This window comes from Trachypithecus francoisi, unplaced genomic scaffold, assembly GCF_009764315.1.
Source record: "Trachypithecus francoisi isolate TF-2019V2 unplaced genomic scaffold, Tfra_2.0 Lachesis_group20, whole genome shotgun sequence".
NCBI classification, from domain to species: domain Eukaryota; kingdom Metazoa; phylum Chordata; class Mammalia; order Primates; family Cercopithecidae; genus Trachypithecus; species Trachypithecus francoisi.
The window spans coordinates 53,534,085-53,556,250 of NW_022681466.1; the positions used below are offsets into that span (position 1 = coordinate 53,534,085).

Here is a 22,166-nt window from a genome sequence, read left to right on the forward strand (position 1 = left end):
CTCACTCAGTCGCCAATGCTGGAGTGCAGTGGTGCTCTCTGAGCTCACTACAACCTCCGCCTCCTGAACTCAAGCAATTCTCCTGCCTCAGCCTCCTGAGTAGCTGGGACTACAGGCACACACCACCATGCCAGGCTAATTGTCATATTTTTATGACAATTGGTTGTCAGGTTGGCCAGGATGGTCTCCTGGCCATCCTGACAACCGCGATGTCAGAGTTGGCAGGATGGTCTCAATCTCTTGATGTAGTGATCTGCCCACCTCTGCCTCCCAAAGTGCTCAGATTACAGGTGTGAGCCTCCTCTCTCAGCCCTGGGTGCACAATTCTAATGTATGAGCATGCTTTTCTATTCTAAAGCCACAATGGGCAAAATGGTTCAGTGCAATTTTAGAATTCGTCTACTACATATCAAGCACTGTAGTAGGTAAACATTTTACATACATCTCTCATGGTTGCAACATTCCACAAAGTAAGGCTTATTTTACTCATTTAAAAGACACTGGAAAGTCAGAGGATTTAAGTCCATTGCCCCCAAAATAAACAGTCCACACCAGTACTTGAACCCAAGTCTCTCTGGTTTCAAAACCCTGCCCTAATCCTTTTACTACACTACCACTCCAAGGAATAAAGAAACTTAAGGTATCTTAGTCAGATAAAAGTGGCAGATTAATGAGAGAAAAATGAAAAAAAAAGTTAATCTTACAAACCAAGAAATCTTTTTATGATTATTATTTTTTTAGAGACAGCGACTTGCTGTATTGTCCAGGCTGGTCTCAAAGTCCTGGCCTCAAGCAATCATCCTGACTCAGCCTCCTGAGTTGCAGGGATTACAGTCATTATACACATGAGCCAATGCCCCCAGCAAGAAGTCTGTATGTTCTTATCACACATGTGACTAAACAAAATTACACTTAAGAAACCAACAAATCATGGTAATATTTTAAATATCATGAGTACTCTGAAACCCAGCCAGAGGTATTTTTAAAATGTCAAGGATTTTTACTCTGATGTGCTTAATGTGCCCAATCTGTAATTCTAGTCTTAATCAGTGGCATGTCCATAAATCAGAGAGTACCTCTATGAAAACAATCACAGCCTACAAGTATGGATAAAACTCCTCAGCTTTACCTCTTAGATGGTTCTAGACAATTTCAGAATTCATGCCTCTTTCTTCAACTCTCTCATTAATCGTATTCTCCTTGGCAGTAAAATAATCTTACCATTTGCTTTCCCTGTGAAATTGTGAATAAAAATTCCCATTTCTCTTTGCTAGGTTTTGCTGTTAGCTGCCATCCTGAGGAAGGAGAAAATGTTTTTATAGACAGGCATGTTGAGGACAAATAATAGAGCTGAAATGCAAGGGTGGATGGCAAATAAATTACATTTTGTGAACTAACTCCAACTAATTTCTGCATGGAGCACTGTGTTTAAAAGGATGCCTAGGCCACATCTGGAGGGACTCTGGAAAAAAACAAAAGAGAAGTAAGAAAGGTAAGTGGAAAAACCAGTAAAAGTGTAGTGCTACAGTAGCCTAGGGTTTCAAGGAAAGGAGATTACAATATCAAGTAAGGCAGAGCAGCAGTCAAAAAACATGAAGAAAAATTTCCATGAGACCTGGGCATGCAGGAGATCATTGATGTGCCTATTGACAAGTTCAGTAGTGTTGTGAGGAAAGAAGTCAATGGGCTAAGGCGGAAATGAGTGCTGACACAGAGATAGCGGGTGTAAACCAGAGAAACAGAGCCGTGTACGGGATGGCTGAAAAGTCAAATACGTACGTAGCAAATGGCGATAGAGATAAGTGTCAGATGGATGTGTTGGCCTTCTCAGGACATATATTTCATCCCCTAAAATCTATCGGAAAGGGGTAAGAAGGATACTCCTGTGTCCAGAGTTGGTTCCTGCTGGTGGGTTTGTGGTCTCGCTGACTTCAAGAATGGAGCTGTAGACCTTGGCGGTGAGTGTTACAGCTCTTAAATATGGCACGGATCCAAAGAGTGAGCAGTACTGGGTTTATTGTCAAGAGCAAAAGGACAAAGCTTCCACAGCATGGAAGGGGACCCAAGTGGGTTGCTGCTACTGGCTGGGGTGGCCAGCTTTTATTCCCTTGTTGGTCCCTCTCATGTTCTGTTTCTGTCCTATCAGAGTGTCCTTTTTTCAATCCTCCCCACGATTGGCTACTTTTAGAATCCTGCTGATTGGTGGGTTTTACAGAGCGCTAATTGGTGCATTTTACAGAGCACTGATTGGTGCATTTTACAGAGCACTGATTGGTGTGTTTTACAATCCTCTTGTAAGACAGGGAAGCCCCTGATTGGTGTGTTTTCCAATCCTCTAGTAAGACAGAAAAGTTCTCCAATTCCCCATTCAACCCAGAAAGTTTAGCTGGCTTCACCGCTCAATCCCCCCTCTAAACAGGACACCCCAACTGCTGTTGGGAACAAGGAAATGACCGCTCTAGCTACTTCCTGCTGGATAGGGGTAAAGCAGGGGCTCTGCAGTAGTAGTGTCCACCAGAGGGGAACTCTCTAGGCCAGTCAAAGGGCCAGTGGGTCAGTCCAGGGGTCCTTGGCAGAAGTTGTGAGTTGAGCTCATTTGGGGTCCCATTTGTAAGACCATCTGTAGCTTGATGGCCTCAATCCTGGAGGGAACAAGTGTGACAAGGAGGTTAAAAATACAGGGCCCAAAGGTGAGTAATAGCAAGATGGCTGTCGTGGGACCTAGAAAAGGGAGAAGCCATGTCGCCCAACTCCAGAGGTTAGTATAAGAGTTTGAATGGTGTTGTCTGATTTCAGAAGCCTTTTTCTGTAAATGCCAGGTGGCGTCTTGTACTATCCCTGACTGGTTAGTGCAAAAGCAACACTTCCACTAAGAAGGTGCAGAGTCCTCCTTTTTCAGCATTGAGGAGGTCTAGGCCTCAGTGGTTTTGGAGAGTTACTGCTACCAAAGAATCTATTTGGGATTGTAGAGTAAGGATAGATTTTATTATTTCTTGCAAACTGTCTGAGAAATCCTTTGAGAGTGTGTGGTAGTAGGATAATGAAGTAGATAAACTCGCTATTCTGGTTCCTGTAGCAGTGGCCATTCCTAACCCTACAAGTAGGGGTATTAGTTTATGGCCCTGCACTGATAGACTTGAGCTTTGAAGGGCACTGATAGGGTCTGATTTCCTGGGGCAATGTCAATGTTGGGACTTAGGAAGACTAAGGTGCAGGTACCTGTCCAGTTGGTGGGAAGGCAGATATAGGTTGAAGTTCCACATAAGAATATGCCTTGGCTGGATAGACAGAACTGGCTGTGTGTGTTAAAAAGGTATGTGAGTTTGATTTTTTCATTTTCCCATACTGCTAGAGTACTTGCCAAGGTAGCTCTGGTGAGCAGCTGGAAAGGGAGCAAACTGAGTGGCTCCCTGGGTTCTAGTTTCCCATTGGAGAAAAAATTGTTTTGTATCTACTAGGAACCATTCAAAAGAGTAATTGAAACAAGGGATGAGAACGCATTTATTAGTGGTGGGGGTGCTGTTGCAGGGGTCCAGGGGTGAATGGTCATGCAGAGAGTCTGTTTGCCATTACAAAACCCGGACTGTTTGTTAAGCAAGGAGGAGGTGATGATTTTGGGGGCCCTGAGATGCAGACAAGCTGTCTGAATGGAGCTGTTTGGGTGGCTCAGAAGTTACTATGATCAGTTGGGGCTTGAAGTTGTAGGGTGTAATTACACTGATGGGATAGTAGGTGTCCCAGGGGCAGGCCTGATAACAGGTTGTGTTGGATGCATAAAGGGGCTTGGAAAGTTAGGATGATATTTGTGATTATAGGGCCATGTAAGGGGTTTTCATTGCCCATGTAATAGGTGAATTTGGAAATGTAAGAGAATAAAAGCTGGATTGCGTGTCCTGTTAGGGTATTTTTGGTCCTATCAGAGATGGGTAAGTTGGCTAATGATTGTATATTTAGAAGCTGGAAAGGGTCTTTCCCTTCATAATGGGAGTGCTAGGTTAAGTTTGTGAAGAACCAGTTTTTTTGTTTGTTTTTTTTTGTTTTGTTTTGTTTTTTTTTTTTGAGACGGAGTCTCGCTCTAGCCCGGGCTGGAGTGCAGTGGCCAGATCTCAGCTCACTGCAAGCTCCGCCTCCCGGGTTTACGCCATTCTCCTGCCTCAGCCTCTGGAGTAGCTGGGACTACAGGCGCCCGCCACCTCGCCCGGCTAGTTTTTTGTATTTTTTAGTAGAGACGGGGTTTCACCGTGTTAGCCAGGATGGTCTCGATCTCCTGACCTCGTGATCCGCCCGTCTCGGCCTCCCAAAGTGCTGGGATTACAGGCTTGAGCCACCACGCCCGGCCAGTTTTTTTTTTTTTTTTTTTTTTGCGGGAACGAGAGTGGCAATATAAGCAGTAGCTGATAGAGAGACACAAAGCCAGCAGTCACTTGCCAGGGAAGGATTGGACTGGTTTAACAGAGAGAAGGTTACGTTGAGAGTCTTTTAGAGGTAATTAGGAGCTAGTGGAAGGGGAGGGGTGACTATGTGGGGTATTCAAGGAAGCAGGAGGGATAGATAGGCAAAGAGTAAGCAGGAAGGTAAAGAGAGTGCCCTGGAAGATGAGATCATTTTATCTAGTCTGAGTTAAAGGAGGAGTAAATTTCTGTCAGAAGAAAGGATAATAGAAAAAAGGTTGATGTGACTAGGATTTTTGTTCCTGCAGGAGCTACAGTATATAGTCCTACTGAAAAGAGTGTGGTTAGTATGCCGCTTAATAATGTGATGAAACAGTAAAAGAATCCATTAAAGGGACAAGGTGAGGTGTTAAAGATTTATGTAGGTTTTCATTTATCTTTTTTAAGTAGAAAGGGGTTTTTCCTCAGGATCTGCTGTAAAAGCCTTTTTAGTCTGGGATGTTTCCTTCCGAAATAGGAGACACATGTCCTCCAATGGTTCACAGGTGTTTTGAGGCTGGTCTGGCTGATATTGGGACCTGAGCTGAGTGTCCCGCAGGTTCCTCAGGGGGTGTCCAAAGTTTAACTCGGGTATGGTGAATCCAAGATTCCACTCCTGCCACATTCACTGCAGTGGGGGTAGAGACAATTACTGAGTATGGTCCTTACCACAAGGAACCCACAGATGAGGAAGTAGACCGGAGGGACTTGACCAGTAAATTCCCTGAGTTACCATGGCTTTAAAAGTCGGACCATTGTCACTTTGTAAGCTTTGGGTAAGCCCAAATCTAGGAATTATTTCATGAATTAGGACTTTAACCACTTCCAGAGCCTTCTCTGTCTTGCAGGGGAAGGCTTCTATCCAATTTGTAAAGGTATCAACACAGACAAACAAGTATTGAAATCTCTTTGACTTAGGTGTATGGGTGAAGTCTAACTGCCAGTCCTCTCCAGGATAGTGCCCTATTCTTTGTTCCCCCAGAGGGGCCTTATGATGGACCAAGGGATTATTCCCTTGGCACACTTCACAGGCTGTGACTACTTGTCAGATGGTCCGGAGGAGGTTTGGCCCTGTAAATGTGGATTTGGCCATTTAATGGGTGCTCTCAATACCCATATGAAAAGTTTAGTGGAGGATCTCAAGTATTTTCCATTGGCTGACTTCAGGTGTGAGTACCTTTCCCTCTTCTGTTGTTAACCACCCTGAGGGGAGAAAAGTATACCCCTGTGAAAGTCCCCATTCTGTTTCAGCCAGGGAATACGGGGGCTTCATCTCTTGGAGAGGGCTGTTCCATGCCAAGGGTCCTTCCATAGGTATTTTTAATGGGAGGTTCCACGTGGCAGCAATTTTGCCGTCAGTGTCTGCCCAACGGTTTCCCTCTGCCTTTTCTCCTTTACCTTTTTGATGGCTTCAGCTGTGTAAGACTGCCACCTCCTTGTGTTTTTGCACTGCGTGCAATATAACTCCATGATTTCTTTGTGGTATTTAATAGGGCTTCCCCCAGAGGTTAGGAACTCCCTTTCTTTCCATATTGCAGCATGGGCATGTAGGATTAGATAAGCATACTTGCTATCTATATACACATTTATTCTTTTTTCCTTTCCCAGTTCTAAGGCCTGGGTAAGTGCCACTAGTAGGGGAAGAGGCTTACTTTCAAGTACTGTTACATCATTAACTATGGCATAACCTGCCCTTCATATCCCATTCTTCACAAATGAACTTCCCTCAGTATACAGGTTAAGGTCAGGATTAGCTAAGGGGACTTCTAAGAGATCCTCTCTGGCGGCATAGGTCTGGGCTACAATTTGTTGGCAGTCATGCTTGATTGGCTCCCCTTCCTCTGGGAGAAAAGTAGCAGGGTTGAGGGCTGCACACGTGAGTATTTGAAGCACCAGTCCCTCATGGAGTAGCACCTGGTATCTAAGCTACTACTTAGCTTAGGTATCTCCTAAGCTGTCTGATAGCCATAAACTTCCTTTGGCACCTAGTATGCCATTTACATACCCACAGTGAGGCCAGCCTTTTGCTACTACATCAATTTCCTTACTTAGGCATGCCATTGGTTGTGGGATTGTCCCACGAGTCAGAGTAAGGGCTCCAAGAGCTATTCCTGCTCTCTCTGTGACAGATAAAGAGAAGTTTTGTCCTGTGGAAAGGCTTAAGGCTGGAGCTTGTACTAGGGCCTGCTTTAAGATTTTGAAGGCTGTTTCTGCCACTGGTTCCCATTCTACTAGGTGAGTATTTGCACTCTGGGTCTTCTTGATTAGAGTATGGAGTGGCCTGGCCATCTTGTTATATCTGGGGATCCACAGTTTGCAAAAGCCAGTGATCCCAAGGAACCCCCACAACTGTTTTAATGTCTTAGGGTGAGGACAAACCAGTATAGGCTCTATTCATTATTGACTGAGGGCCCTGGTTCCTCTGGTTAAGATTTGGCCTAGATATTTGACTTTTTGTAGGCAGAGCTGGACCTTCAATTTAGATGCCTTGTACCCTTGATTAGCTAGAAAGTTGAAAAGATCTAGAGTAGCCTGCTGGCATGAGGCTTCTGAACTAGTAGCCAAAAGTAAATCATCCACATACTGAATGACCAGAGAGCCTGGACTTGAGAAGTGGCCTAGATCTTGGACCAGAGCCTGACCAAACAGATGAGAGCTATCCCTAAACCCTTAGGGCAGGACCATCCACTTGAGGGGACGTGTGGTCTGGGATCCTCAAAGACAAAGAGAAACTGGGAGTCAGAGTGCAGGGGAATGCAGAAGAGGGCATCCTTGAGGTCCAGAACAGTGAGCCATTCTGCTTCCTCTGATATTTGAGAGCGCAGGCTATAGGGGTTGGGTACAACTGGATTTAGAGGAATTATTGACCAGTGTAAGATCTTGCACTAGTCTCCACTGACCATTCAGTATTTGTACTCCTAGAATTAGGGTGTTGCAGGTACTGCTGCATTTTGTTACTAAGCCTTGAACTTTAAATGTCTAACAATAACCTGTAATCCTTTACGAGCTTCTGGCCTTAAGGGATATTGCCTTTGATAAGGAAAAGTGGTGGGGTGTTTTAGCCTGATTTGGACTGGGTGGGCGATTTTTGCCCTTCCAAATTGTCCTTCCAATGCCCAGACTCCAGGGTTGATTCCCTCCTCAAGTAGGGGACAACAAAAGGGTAACATGTTCCCCATATTCATATAATAATAGCTCCAGCTTTGGCTAATACATTGCTCCCTAATAAGGGTGTGGGACTTTCAGGCATGACAAGAAAGGGATGTGAAAAGAGCTAAGTCTCCCAATTACAACTGAGGAGATGGGAGAAGTACCTGGTTACAGGCTGCCCCAGGATTCCTTGGATGGTAAGGGACCTTGGGGATAGCCATCTGAGGCAGGAGATTAACACCGAGAAAGCTGTGCCAATATCCAGGAGGAAGTCAATTTCCTGGTTCTCAATGGTTAAACTTACCCGGGGCTCGGTGAGAGTGATGACATGAGCTGGCGCTTTCCCCAGGCACCCTCAGTACTGTTGTTGCCTCATCTGGTTAGGGGCTGCTGGCCCAGAGAACCTTTGTCCTCTGTGGCAGTGCACCGTCCAGTGATTGCCTTGGCATAGTGGACATGGACGATGGGGTGGCTCGTTTCTCACTGGACAATCTTTTTTAAGGTGTCTTCGCAAGCCACATTGATAACAAGCCCAACTGGGTAATTGACCTGCTCCATTTTCTGTCCTCTCTGAACCACCAAGGTTTGTTCTTCTGAGGGCCATGACTAAGGCTGCAGCCTTTCTCTTATCTCGCTTTTCCTTTTCGGCCTGTTCCTCTTGGTCCCTGTTATAGAACACTGAGGTTGCCAGGTTTAATAATGCCTCCAAATTTTGTTCAGGGCCCAGGGCTGTCTTTTGGAGCTTTCTCCTGATATCTGTAGCTGATTGGGTAATAAACTTATCTTTTAGGATCAATTAAACCTCAAGGGAGTCAGGTAACAGGGGAGTATATTTTCTTAAGGCCTCCTATGGCTGTTTGAAGAAGATGGTAGGATGTTCTTCCTTTCCCTGAGTTGTGGTGGATGTTATTGAATATTTCATGGGCTTTTTCTTAACTTTTCTTAGTCCTTCTAGAATACAGGTCAACAGATGTTTGCAACTCCAGTCCTCATGGTCTGAGTCTAGGTCCCTGTGGGGCTCCATACTGTGGATGGCTTGCTGACCAGTAGGGAATTTGTCCCTTTCTTTGGCTATCATTCTTTCATTTACTTGACTAAGATACCAGGTATCTCCAAACTCTCGGGCTACAGCTAAAGCCGCATTCTTTTCATTAAAGGCCAGGGTTTGATCTAACAATAGCATGACATCACTCCAAGTGAGGTTGAAATTTGCTCTAGACCCTGTAAGACATCTATATACCTAACAGGATCATCTGCAAACTTTCCCAGGTCTACCTTGATCTGCTTTAAATCAGAGAGGGAGAAGGGGACATGTACCTGGGTTGGCTCAAATTCCCCCTCCTCCCCTCCACAGCTTGAACGGGGCATAACCGATAGCCTGGGGCATTTTGTGGTCCCTCGGAGATTTCTTTGCTTGTTTCCTTCTGGGTGGGGGAGATTAGAGTAGGGTTATCATTAATAGGAAGAGGAGCTGTAGGGAGGCTAGGATATGGAGGTGTGCTGAGATGTTCTCTTGTGGAATGTAAATTGGAAGCTTTGCATAGTTGTGGATTGTCCTTCAATAAAAAGAAAGCTTGGACATAAGCTTTTTCACTCCATTTGCCTTCCCTCTTACAGAAAAGATCAAGCTGCAGGGTAGCATTGTAATTTATACTTCCCTCAGGTGGCCATTTTTCTCCATCAGAGAGAGAACATTGGGGCCAGGCCATAGTGCAGAAAAAAATAAGCCACTTCTTTTCTTTTTCAAGGTTTGCAGGTCAAATTGGTCTAATGGTTTAGGATGCATGTCAAGGGTGAGCTTGTTGATGCCTGAGTGTTTCCCATATGACAGAAAAAACCACCCACAGTTTTGGTTTGTTTTTTTCCCTGCCCAAGAACTCACAATGGTCCCTGGACCCTGCTGTTCAAAACAGTTGTGCTCACTGAAGCAGCAGCAGAAACACTGTCTTTCCTCTTAGACCACAAAGAGGACCAAAGAAGGTCAGATTTAGTGGCCCTTACCAAAGCATTCTTGAAAACCTTTTAGTTGGAGTCCATAGCATTTTCCCCTGTTGGCATGGGGACCTTATCCTTGTCCTATAAAGATGATATGCCTCAAAATTGAGTAAAGGGCTGTACCCTGAAAGAGGGAAGAGATCTCCAGGGTTGGAAGAGTGACGCCTTTTGTCCTCACTTCTCATGATATAAATAGAAAGGATATCCCCCCTATTTTGGAGTCTATAATTTCTGAGACTCCCCATATCATAGCTTTGGGAATACCTTTGTTAGACCTGCTAGTCTAGGGAGGGATCCTAAAATTCCAGATAGTTCCCCCACAATGGGGCTTTGGGCAAAAATTATGTCTTTCTGATTGGTGAGCCTGGATGCCTAAAGAAGGGAACAGAGTCCCAAAATTTATATTAGAAATCATCCTTATAGGAGAATCTAGAAGAGCACCAGAGACAGGGAGTGGTTTTTAGAGTCAGGAATAGCCTCGGAGAAGAGATGTTAGGAAGTTTGTCTGACAGGCATTAGGACTCAGGAGGCAAGGGTTAGCATAGATAGGATAGATGGGCAAGTCTCACTTGGGCAATGTAACTTTGAGAGTTCTGCTCGTGGCTGAACTTTCTGTCAGGACCCCAGAGCTGAATGGCTTTTCTCTCTGTCATCCCTTGGCTCAGTCTGAAAGTGCAGGAAAAGTGGAAGCTGGTTCCAGACAAATCAATACTCCCAAGAGTCAGATTTATTAGAGAACATTTTCCCAGAAAGCCTGACACCTATCTCTTTAGTCTGGTGGCCGTGCTAGTTGTTTTTACGTAGCTGACAGGTGCCCGGTATTTAGCCCCCGAATTCTAAGGAAAAATAGGACAGAATAGCAAGCAAAATGGGCCGGATGGTACTCACCATGTGGCCATATCCTGGATGAGCCCTCAAGATGTGTCCAGACTTGGTTCCTGCCAGTGGGTTCGTTGTCTTGCTGACTTCAAGAATGGAGCCGCAGACCTTTGCAATGAGTGTTACAGCCCTTAAAGATGGCATGGACCCTAAGAGTGAGTGGTAGCAGGGTTTATTGTGAAGGGTGAAAGGACAAAGTTTCCATAGCATGGAAGGGGACCCGAGTGGGTTGCTGCTGCTGGCTTGAGTGGCCAGCTTTTATTCCCTTATTGGCCACTCCCATGTGGCATTTCTGTCCTATCAAAGTGCCCTTTTTATCATCCTTTTAGAATCCTGCTGATTGGTGGGTTGTACAGAGCTCTGATTGGTGCATTTTACAGAGTGCTGATTGGTGCGTTTTACAGACTGCTGATTGGTGCATTTTACAATCCTCTTGTAAGACAGGAAAATTCCTGATTGGTGCATTTTACAATCCTTTTGTAAGACAGAAAATTTCCCCAAGCCCCTGCTTGGCCCAGGAAGTCCAGTTGGCTTCACCTCTCATTTGTATAGGTCAATTTATAGAAAAAAGCAAAACCTTAAAAATCTCACTGAGGTAGGAGCTAAGAACCTCTGTGTCAGATGAAGAGACAGGAAGGTCAAGAGGGGGAAGGAGAAGATTTGGTAAAATTATTGAAAAGAATGAGAGAACTAAACAGGGTTGGGCAAGCAAAAAGCATCAGGCAAGGCTGAGTACTCAGATGAGGTTGAAAATATTTAATAGTTACTTTTTTATTTATTTGTTTATTTATTTACTTATTTATTTTGAGAAGAAATCTCACTCTGTCACCCAGGCTGGAGTGCAGTGGTGTGATCTTGGCTTACTGCAACCTCTTTCTCCCGGTTCAAGTGATTCTCCTGCCTCAGCCTCCTGAGTAGCTGGGATTATAGGCACCTGCCACTATACCCAGCTAATTTTTGTATTTTTAGTAGCAACGGGATTTCACCATGTTGGCCAGGCTGGTCTCAAACTCTGACCTCATGATCTGCCTGCCTTGCCCTCCCAAAGTGCTGGGATTACAGGCCTGAGCCATCACACCCAGCATTAATAATTACTTTAAAACAGGGTTAATCAGGGGGTGCCCAAGATGGCTGAATAGGAACAGCTTCAGCCTCCAGCTTCCAGTGTGAGTGACACAGAAGATGGGTGATTTCTGCATTTTCAACTGAGCTTTGAAGACAGCAGTGGTTCTCCCAGTATGGAGGATGAGATCTGAGAACGGACAAACTGCCTGCTCAAGTGGGTCCCTGACCCCTGAGTAGCCTAACTGGGAGACATCACCCATTAGGTGCAAACCGACATCTCACACCTCACACGGCTGGGTACACCCCTGAGACGAAGCTTCCAGAGCAAGAATCAGACAGCAACACTCGCTGTTCAGCAATATTCTATCTTCTGCAGCCTCCACTGCTGATACCCAGGCAAACAGGGTCTGGAGTGGACCTCAAGCAAACTCCAACAGACCTGTAGCTGAGGGTCTTGACTGTTAGAAAGAAAACTAACAAACAGAAAGGACACCCACCCCAAAACCACGTCACCATCATCAAAGACCAAAGGTAGATAAAACCACAAAGATGGGGAAAAAGCAGTGCAGAAAAGCTGGAAATTCCAAAAATCAGAGTGCATCTCCCACTCCAAAGGAACAGAGCTCATCGCCAGCAACAGAACAAAGCTGGATGGAGAATGACTTTGACAAGTTGAGAGAAGAAGGCTTCAGTTGATCAAACTTCTCAGAGCTAAGGGAGGAACTATGAACCCAGCACAAAGAAACTAAAAACCTTGAAAAAAGATTTGATGAATGGATAACTAGAATAACCAAGGCAGAGAAGACCTTAAGAGAACTGATAGAGATGAAAACCATGACACAAAAACTATGTGACAAATGCACAAGCTTCAGTAACTGACTCAATCAACTGGAAGAAAGAGTATCAGTGATTGAAGATCAAATGAATGAAATGAAGTGAGAAGAGAAGTTTAGAGAAAAAAGAGTAAAAAAAATGAACAAAGCCTCCAAGAAATATGGGACTATGTGAAAAGACCAAATCTACATCTGATTGGTGTACCTGAAAGTGACAGGGAGAATGGAACCAAGTTGGAAAACACTCTGCAGGATATCATTCAGGAGAACTTGCCCAACCTAGTAGGGCAGGCCAACATCCAAATTCCGGAAATACAGAGAATGCCACAAAGATACTCCTTGAGAAGAGCAACTCCAAGACACATAATTGTCAGATTCACCAAAGTTGAAATGAAGGAAAAAATGTTAAGGGCAGCCAGAGAGAAAGGTCGGGTTACCCACAAAGGGAAGCCCATCAGACTAACAGCAGATCTCTCGGCAGAAACTCTACGAGCCAGAAGAGAGTGGGGACCAATATTCAACATTCTTAAAGAAAAGAATTTTCAACCCAGAATTTCATATCCAGCCAAACTAAGTTTCATAAGTGAAGGAGAAATAGAATCCTTTATAGACAAGCGAATGCTTAGAGATTTTGTCACCACCAGGCCTGCCTTACAAGAGATCCTGAAGGAAGCACTAAATGTGGAAAAGAACAACCAGTACCAGCCACTGCAAAAACATGCCAAAATGTAAACACCATCAATGCTAGGAAGAAACTACATCAACTAACAAGCAAAATAACCAGCTAACATCATAATGACAGGATCAAGTTCATACATAACCATATTAACCTTAAATGTAAATGAGCTAAATGGTCCAATTAAAAGACACAGACTGGCAAATTGGATAAGGAGTCAAGACCCATCAGTTTGCTGTATCCAGGAGACCTATCTCACATGCAGAGACACACATAGGCTCAAAATAAAGGGATGGAGGAAGATCTACCAAGCAAATGGAAAACAAAAAAAAGCAGGGGTTGCAATCCTAGTCTCTGATAAACAGACTTTAAACCATCAAAGATCAAAAGAGACAAAGAAGGCCATTACATAATGGTAAAGGGATCAATTCGTCAGGAAGAGTTAACTATCCTAAATATATAGGCACCCAATACAGGAGCACCCAGATTCATAAAGCAAGTCCTTAGAGACTTACAAAGAGACTTAGACTCCCACGCAATAATAATGGGAGACTTTAACACCCCACTGTCAACATTAGACAGATCAACGAGACAGAAAGTTAACAAGGATATCCAGGAATTGAACTCAACTCTGCACCAAGCAGACCTGATAGACATCTACAGAACTCTCCATCTCAAATCAACAGAATATACATTCTTCTCAGCACCACATCGCACTTATTCCAAAATTGACCATATAGTTGGAAGTAAAGCACTCCTCAGCAAATGTAAAAGAACAGAAATTATAGCAAACTGTCTCTCAGACCATAGTGCAATCAAACTAGATCTCAGGATTAAGAAACTCAATCAAAACTGCTCAACTACATGGAAACTGAACAATCTGCTCCTGAATAACTACTGGGTACATAATGAAATGAAGGCAGAAATAAAGATGTTCTTTGAAACCAATGAGAACAAGGACACAACATACCAGAATCTCTGGGATACATTTAAAGCAGTGTGTAGAGGGAAATTTATAGCACTAAATGCCCACAAGAGAAAGCTGGAAAGATCTAAAATGGACACTCTAACATCACAATTAAAAGAACTAGAGAAACGAGAGCAAACACATTCAAAAGCTAGCAGAAGGCAAGAAATCACTAAGATCAGAGCAGAACTGAAGGAGATAGAGACACAAAAAAACCTTCAAAACATCAATGAATCCTGGAGTTGGTATTTTCAAAAGATCAAAAAATTGAAGACCACTAGCAAGACTAATACAGAAGAAAATAGAGAAGAATCAAATAGATGCAATAAAAAATGATAAAGGGGATATCACCACCACCCCACAGAAATACAACTACCATCAGAGAATACTATAAACACCTCTACACAAATAAACTAGAAAACCTAGATGAAATGGATAAATTCCTGGACACATACACTCTCCTAAGACCAAACCAGGAGGAAGTTGAATCCCTGAATAGACCAATAACAGGCTTTGAAATTGAGGCAATAATTAATAGCCTATCAACCAAAAAAAGTCCAGGACCAGACAGATTCACAGCCGAATTCTACCAGAGGTACAAAGAGGATCTGGTACATTCCTTCTGAAATTATTCCAATCAATAGAAAAGAGGGAATCCTCCCTAACTCATTTTATGAGGCCAACATCATCCCGATACCAAAGCCTGAGAGAGATACAACAAAAAAAGAGAATTTTAGATCAATATCCCTGATGAACATTGATGCAAAAGTCCTCAATAAAATACTGGCAAACCAAATCCAGCAGCACATCAAAAAGCTATACACCATGATCAAGTGGGCTTCATCCCTAGGATGCAGGCTGGTTCAACATATGCAAATCAATAAATGTAATCCAGCATATAAACAGAACCAAAGACAAAAACCATATGATTATCTCAATAGATGCAGAAAGGCCTTTGACAAAATTCAGCAGCCTTTCATGATAAAAACTCTCAATAAATTTGGTATTGATGGAACATATCTCAAAATAATAAGAGCTATTTATGACAAATCCACAGCCAATATCATACTGAATGGGCAAAAACTGGAAGCATTCCCCTTGAAAACTGGCACAAGACAGGGATGCCCTCTCTCACTACTCATATTCAACATAATGTTGGAAGCTCTGGCCAGGGCAATCAGGCAAGAGAAAGAAATAAAGGGTATTCAGTTGGGAGAAGAGGAAGTCAAATTGTTCCTGTTTGCAGATGGCATGATTGTTATATTTAGAAACCCCATTGTCTCAGCCCAAAATCTCCTTAAGCTGATAAGCAACTTCAGCAAAGTCTCAGGATACAAAATCCATGTGCAAAAGTCTCTAGCATTCTCATACACCAGTAACAGACAAACAGAGAGCCAAATCATGAATGAACTCCCATTCACAATTGCTTCAAAGGGAATAAAATACCTATGAATCCAACTTACAAGGGATGTGAAGGACCTCTTCAAGGAGAACAACAAACCACCGCTCAATGAAACAAAAGAGGACACAAACAAATGGAAGAACATTCCATGCTCCTGGATAGGAAGAATCAATATCGCGAAAATGGCCATACTGCCCAAGGTAATTTGTAGATCCAATGCCATCCCCATTAAGCTACCAATGACTTTCTTCACAGAATTGGAAAAAACTACTTTAAAGTTCTCATAGAACCAAAAAAGAGCCCACATTGCCAAGAGAGTCCTAAGCCAAAAGAACAAAGCTGGAGGCATCAGGCTACCCGACTTCAAACATACTACAAGGCTACAGTAACCAAAACAGCATGGTACTGGTACCAAAACAGAGATATAGACCAATGGAACAGAACAGAGCCCTCAGAAATAATACCACACATCTACAACAATCTGATCTTTGACAAACCTGACAAAAACAATAAATGGGAAAAGGATTCTCTAATTAATTTTGAATTAATATACAAAAACTAATTCAAATGGATTAGAGACTTAAATGTTAGACCTAATACCACAAAAACCCTAGAAGAAAACCTAGGCAATACCATTCAAGGACATAGGCATGGGCAAGGACTTTATGTCTAAAACACCAAAAGCAATGGCAACAAAAGCCAAAATTGACAAATGGGATCTAATAAACTAAAGAGCTTCTGCACTGCAAAAGAAGCTACCATCAGAGTGAACAGGAAACCTACAGAATGGGAGAAAATTTTTGCAGTCTACTCATCTGACAAAGGGCTAATATCCAGAACCTACAAAGAACTCAAACAAATTTACAAGAAAAAAACAAACAACCTCATCAAAGAGTGGGTAAAGGATATGAACAGACACTTCTCAAAAGAAGACATTTATGCAACCAACATGAAAAAATGCTCATCATCACTAGCCATCAGAGAAATGCAAATCAAAACCACGATGAGATACCATCTCACACCAGTTAGAATGGCGATCATTAAAAAGTCAGGAAACAACAGGTGCTGGAGAGGATGTGGAGAAATAGGAACACTTCTACACTGTTGGTGGGACTGTAAACTAGTTCAACCATTGTGGAAGACAGTGTGGCGATTCCTCAAGGATCTAGAACTAGAAATACCATTTGACCCAGCCATCCCATTACTGGGTATATGCCCAAGGGATTATAAATTATGCTGCTATAAAGACACACGCACATGTATGTTTATTGCATTATTCACAATAGCAAAGACTTGGAATCAACCCAAATGTCCGTCAATGACAGACTGGATTAAGAAAACGTGGCACATATACACCACGGAATACTATGCAGCCATAAAAAAGGATGAGTTCATGTCCTTTGTAGGGACATGGATGCAGCTGGAAACCATCATTCTCAGCAAACTATCACAAGAACAGAAAACCAAACACCGCAAGTTCTCACTCATAAGTGGGAATTGAACAATGAGAACACTTGGACACAGGGTGGGGAACATCACACACCAGGGCCTGTTGTGGGATGGGGGGGGGGGAGGGATAGCATTAGGAGATACACCTAATGTAAATGACGAGTTAATGGGTGCGGCACACCAACATGGCCCATGTACACATATGTAACAAACCTGCACGTTGTGCACATGTACCCTAGAACTTAAAGTACAATAAAAAATAAAAATAAAATAAACTGATTGTAGTAAATGCAAAAAAATCACTCTTATTAGTCATTAGTCTTATTACATATCAGTATAATGAACATTTTATTTATTCAAATCATTGATTTTTTTTTAGATGGAGACAATAAAATTTCAGTTGCATTCCACCTGTTTCTTCACGTGCATATCTGGATGCACGTGTAATTTGTTGGTACCAGTTTTGGTTGCTTTTACGACCGTTTGTTGAGTATCTATGATGTGGAAAGTATTGTGCTGGGTGCTGGAGATAGCACAATGGCATCGTCCCTGTCTTCAGTGAGCTCAGCCAGGTGAGGTGGGGAGCAGAAAAGAAATGTGAATCAGTAGTTCCAGCGCGAAGTAATAAATGCTTTATTATGATATGCAAAGATTTGTGTGTACCCTAGAGGGGCACAAAAAAGGGAGTCATTAACTCTCCTGAAGTTTCTGAAAGGGCTTTAGAGAAGTCAAACATTTGATCTGGTTCTTGAGGAATGAGTAGGTGTTCGCAAAGTAGAGGTTAAAAAAAGATTGAAAAGTTGAAACTCAAACCTCATGACCATGCCTTCTTGTCTTCTCTTCTCAAATCCATATCATTCCTGATACATTATTAAATGGATCTATTTTGAAACGTCATTCATTTACTCCCAATCCAAACCCTCTCCCAGGTTATAGGCCTCACTCATACACCTAAAGAGGACACACAGGTCAAAAGAAAGAGAGCAGTGGGTTGGGGGGCTCTGAGGGTCACGGGGGTCAGCTGAAGGTGCCATTCTTTTTCCTTATAAATCAGATTTACTGAGGCAGAATGTACTTACAGTAAAAATGTATCCATTTTAACTTTACAGTTTGGTATATTTTACAAATGTATAGACTCTTTTAATTGCCACAACAGGCAAGATAGAGAACATTTCTATCTCCCCAAAAAAGTTCTTTATGTCCCTTTGGAGTCAGTCCCTGTCCCCCAGTCCCTGGCAGCTGCTTACTGGCTTTCTATCACTATAGATTAGTTTTACCTTTTCCAGAATTTTATACAAATGAATTCATACAATCTGCACTTATTTCACCTAGCATAGTGTTTCTAAGGCTCATTCCTTTTCTTAAATGTCAGTAATTGATTTATTTCTATAATGGAATAATTTCCATTGTATGATATATCACAATTTCCTTATCCATTCAACCATTGGGTTGTTTTCTGTTTTTGGCTATTACAAATAAAACCATTATGAACATTCACAAACAAAACTTTGGCCATATGCTGTCATTCCTCTTGAGTAAATATTAGGGGTTGTATTGTTGAGATGTATGGTAAGTATGTGTTTCACTTGATAAGAAAGTGTCAAACTTTTCCAAAGTGGTTGGATCATTTTTACATTCCTGCCAGTCGTGTGTGAGAGTTCAGATTGCTTTAAGTCCTTGCCAACATGCCCTTCTACTGTAGCCATTTTAGTAGAAGTGTAATGGTTTTTATTGTGGTTTTGATTAGTATTTCTCTAAGGACTGGTGATGTTAAGACTTCTTCAAGTGCTTATTAGCCACTCGTGTATCTCCTCTTTTATTATTCACAACTCACAGATTGTTGTGACATTTGTGTATCTTCTTTAGTAAGGGGTATGTTCAAGTCTTTTGCCCATTTTTGTGGGGCTGTTTTTTCTATTGAGTTATAAGGGTTCTTTCTGTACTCTCGACATAAGTTGTCATATAAAGGTTTTGCAAGTGTTTTCTTTGAGCCTATGACTTGTTTTCATTGTTGTATGGTAACTTTCAAAAGAGCAGAATTTTTCATTTTGATGAAGTCTGGTTGATCAGTGTTTTTTCTTATGTTTCATTTATGTTTGGCCTATTTAAGAAGGCTTGGCTATCCTAAGGTCAGAGATATTTTGTCTTATGTTTTTTCTGAGAGGTTTTATTTTTTTTTTATTTTTTATTTTTTATTTTTTATTTTTTTTGAGACGGAGTCTCGCTCTGTCGCCCAGGCTGGAGTGCAGTGGCCGGATCTCAGCTCACTGCAAGCTCTGCCTCCCGGGTTCACACCATTCTCCTGCCTCAGCCTCCCGAGCAGGTGGGACTACAGGCGCCCGCCACCTCGCCCGGCTAGTTTTTTGTATTTTTTAGTAGAGACGGGGTTTCACCGGGTTAGCCAGGATGGTCTCGATCTCCTGACCTCGTGATCCGCCCGTCTCGGCCTCCCAAAGTGCTGGGATTACAGGCTTGAGCCACCGCGCCCGGCCCTGAGAGGTTTTAGTTTTAGTTTGTTTGTTTGTTTGTTTGTTTTTTGACTTTTAAACCCACAGCCACCATCATACCGTTTTAGCTTTAACATTTTGGTTTATGATTCACTTTGGCCTCACTTTTGTGTATGGTATTAGTTAAGGATCAGGGTTCATTCTTTTTTCTTCCACATGAATATACTGTTATTTCAGTACCATTTGTTGAAAAGAGTCTCCTTTCCTCCACTGAATCATGTTGATATCTTTGTTGAGAATTAATGGAACACTTGTTAGTTTATTTCTGAACTTTGTTCTGTTTCATTGACCTATAGGTCCATCCTTATGCCGGTTGCACCCTGTTTGGATTACTGTAGCTTTATAGTAAGTTTTGAGATGAGGTAGTGTGTAAGTCTTCCAAATTTGTTCTGTACCTTCAAAATTATTTTGACTCCTCTGGGTCCTTTGCACTTTCATATAAATTTTAATATCAAATTGTTTAAAAGCCTGTTGAAATTTTAAATAAGATTACATTTAATCTAGAGATCCATTTGGGGAGAATTGCCATCTTAACAACAGCAAATCTTCCAATTCAGAAACAGAGTATTTAAAAAATTTATTTAGGTCTCCTTTAATTTCTCTCAGTAGGATTTTATAGTTTTCAGTGTAAAGGTTTTATACAAATTATGTTACATTTATCTTTAAATATTTCCTATTTGGGAATGTGATTATAAATGGAATGTAAGAGTTTTAATTCTCCAACTGTTTTTGTAAGTATAGAAATACAGTTGATTGAGACAAGACCAGAGGCCGAACTCGGGTTCTGACAAGATGGCTGGGCTGCCCTGCAGGATCATCAAGGAAATCCAGCGTTTGCTGACAGAACCAGTTCCTGGCATCAAAACAGAACCAGATGAGAGCAACGCCTGTTATTTTCATGTGGTCATTGCTGGCCCTCAATATTCCCCCCTTTGAGGGAGGGACTTTTAAACTTGAACTATTCCTTCCTGAAGAATACCCAGTGGCAGCCCCTAAAGTACATTTCATGACCAAAATTTATCATCCTAATGTAGACAAGTTGGGAAGAATATGTTTAGATATTTTGAAAGGTAAGTGATCCACAGTACTGCAGATCCACACGTTCTGCTATCGATCCAGTCCTTGTTAAGTGCTCCCAATCCAGATGATCCATTAGCAAATGATGTAGCGGAGCAGTGGAAGACCAATGAAGCCCAAGCCATAGAAACAGCTAGAGCATGGACTAGGCTATATGCCATGAATAATATTTAAATTAATCTGATCATCAAGTGTGCATCACTTCTCCTGTTCTGCCAAGACTTCCTCCTTTCTGTTTGCATTTAATGGACACAGTCTTAGAAACATTACAGAATAAAAAAGTCCAGAAATCTTCAGTCCTTTGGTGATTAAATGCACATTAGCAAATCTATGTCTTGTCCTGATTCACTGTCATAAAGCATGAGCAGAGGCTAGAAGTATCATCTGGATTGTTGTGAAATGTTTAAAAGCAGTGGCCCCTCCCTGCTTTTATTCATTTCCCCCATCCTGGTTTAAGTATAAAGCACTGTGAATGAACGTAGTTGTCAGGTTAGCTGCAGGGGTGTGGGTGTTTTTCTTTATTTTATTTTTTTGAGAGGGAAGGTAGTTGTATTTTAATTTTATGGGCTCCTTTACCCCTTTTCGTGATCTAATTGCATTGGTTAAAAGCAGCTAACCAGGTCTTTAGAATATGCTCTCTAGCCAAGTCTAACTTTATTTAGATGCTGTAGATGGACAAGCTTGATTGTTTGAACCAAAATGGGAACATTAAACAAACATCACAGCCCTCACTAATAACATTGCTGTCAAGTGTGGATTCCCCCCTTCAAAAAAAGCTTGTGACCATTTTGTATGGCTTGTCTGGAAGCTTCTGTAAATCTTATGTTTTAGTAAAATATTTTTTGTTATTCTACTTTGCCTTTGTACAGTTTATTTTACTGTGTTTATTTCATTTTCTCAATGTGACAATCGTATTTTAAAATTAAAACTGATGGAACATGCTGTCTTGGTCTTCACCATCTGACAAACTGAATGGCAAGAGGTGGATTTCACCAGTTTCTTTTCACTGGTGCAGATTTGTGTTAAGATAGTACTGAATGGAGTATTTATAAACTGGCCCTGAGCATGCCTAAAGGCATCAGTATCTGACCTTTTCTTAACCTCCTAGGAATTTGAAATAAATGTGTTTGTGTTGTCTGATTAGACAATCATTGGTGTCTTGCCACAATGTTTAAAAATTACTGTACAGGAAAGTCACAGCAAAGATAGCAGTTGTGACTGACACGTAGGACTTTCACAGTTGTGCCACATTTTTGACTAAAATTTGGGTTATGACCTACCTTTATGAGGTGTAACACTCACCGCAAAGGTCTACAGCTTCACTCCTGAAGTCAGTGAGACCATGAACCCACGGGGAGGAAGAAGCAACTCCGGATGCGCCACCTTTAAGAGCTGTAACCCTCACTGTGAAGGTCTGTGACTTCACTCCTGAAGTCAGCAAGACCACGAACCCACCAGAAGGAAGAAACTCTGGACACATCTGAACATCTGAAGGAATAAACTCTGGACGCACCATCTTTAAGAACTGTAACACTCACCATTAGGGTCTGCAGCTTCATTCTTGAAGTCAGCAAGACCAAGAACCCACTGGAAGGAACCAACTCCAGACACAGCTGCATATAACTTTTTATCATGTGACCTTGCCAGATTTACCTAGCATTAGGTTGGTGCAAAAGTAATTGCATTTTTTGCTTTTTTTTTTTTTAGCCATGGCAAAAACTGTAATTACTTTCGTA

General features: G+C 42.1%; 1 pseudogene; it reads left to right on the top strand.

Annotated features, from left to right (window-relative positions):
- Nucleotides 1-20,145: 20,145 nt before the first annotated feature.
- On the top strand, nt 20,146-20,604 carry LOC117067603 (annotated as a pseudogene).
- Nucleotides 20,605-22,166: the final 1,562 nt, after the last annotated feature.